Genomic DNA, 1,626 nt, shown 5'->3' on the forward strand with positions numbered 1-1,626 from the left:
AGAAGGAGAGCTCAGGGACAAACTAACCAGACCTAAAGAAAAACGAGCCATCCTTCCTGCCCGTACTAGTAGGTCTGACCTTCACCACAACCCTGGCAGCAGCTGGGATGGGCAGCGCCGGGTCAACACACAGTCTCCAAGCCACTCGCCAGGTACCGGCTGAGTTGGAGCAGGCCCCTGATGCCTCTGTCACCTGCCTAGCATCTTTGCAGAGACAGATAACCTCGGTAGCCCAGGTTGCCCTCCAGAACCGCGGAGCACTAGACCTACGAACAGCAGAAGGAGGGGGAACATGTCTCTTCCTGCAGGAACAGTGCTGCTTCTGTGTGAATGAGAGCAGCACAGTAGAAGAGAATGTTAATACCTTACAGAACCTCAGGGAGAGATTACGCCAAGACCCCACCACTCTCAAAACAATAACCCCATGGTGGCATTCCCTACTCTTTACCACCCTGGCCCTGGTCCCAGGGCCAGTCATAATAATCTGCGTACTATTAATGCTTGGCCCCTGTTTCCTGAGATCCCTCCAGGAAAGAATTCACGAAGCCTCCTGGGTTACCTTTAACCAGATGTTTCTTCAGACCCAAACCTACTCACCCCTCCCTGATGAACCAGAAACAGCCGACCTCTAGCCCTCCCCTCTTCGGCCCCCTGACAGCAGGAAGTAGCCAGAGCGAACGCAGTGCCCCTTATCCTATCAAAGAGGTTGGAGTGTCAGGATGGGCGGGGTAGGATAAAACAGCGGCTGGACTACAATCCAAATGGCGCCCGGACTACAATCCAGAAAAGGCGGCTGACGTCAAACCAGAGAGCCTAAAGGGCGAGCTTTGCCAAAATGGATATCCGCGGAGCAACCTGAGTCTGAGGAAAAAAACCACCATTGATGTATTGCCGCTTTGTTCAGAGGGGACCAATCCCCAGCTCCCATGGGGAGCCAACGGAAATAAAATCCCGCCATTTTCCTTATTCACACGGTGACTTCTCCGACCCCACTCTGCAAACCGAGGAACTTCTCCCAGGCACACAAACCCCAATGAAGCTCTAGACTGCCTTACTTTGTGGCTGATTGGCAGCATTTCTTCCTCAGTGGAGCCTGAGAAAACCTTTCAGCTTCTGCACAGCAAAGAAAGCCATCAACAAAATGAAAAAGCAACCTTCAGAATGGGAGAAAATATTTGCAAACCACGTACCTGATAAGGGGTTAACATCCACAATACATTTTAAAACCCATACAATTCAATAGCAAAAATAAAAAGGAAATATCTGATTACAAAATGGGCAGCGGGCCCTGGCTAGGGAGCTCAGTTGGTTAGACTGTTGTCCTGAGATGCCAATGTTACAGGTTCAATCCCCAGGCAGGGCACATGCAAGAATCAACCAATGAATGCATAAATAATAAGTGGAACAATTAATCTCTCTCTCTCCCCCACCCTTTCCTCTCTCTCTCTAAATTTAATAAATGAAAAATGGGCAAAGGAACTCAATAGACATTTTTTTTTGCAAAGAAAACATATAGGGGCAAACAGGCACATGAAAAGGAGTCAACATCACTAATCATCAGGGAAGTGCAAATCAAAACCACAGAGAGATGTCATTTCACACCCAGTGGAAGGGCTGTCATCAAAA

The sequence above is a fragment of the Artibeus jamaicensis genome, unplaced genomic scaffold, assembly GCF_021234435.1.
Source record: "Artibeus jamaicensis isolate MK-2021 breed Jamaican fruit bat unplaced genomic scaffold, CSHL_Jam_final contig_589, whole genome shotgun sequence".
Taxonomy (NCBI): Eukaryota; Metazoa; Chordata; class Mammalia; order Chiroptera; family Phyllostomidae; genus Artibeus; species Artibeus jamaicensis.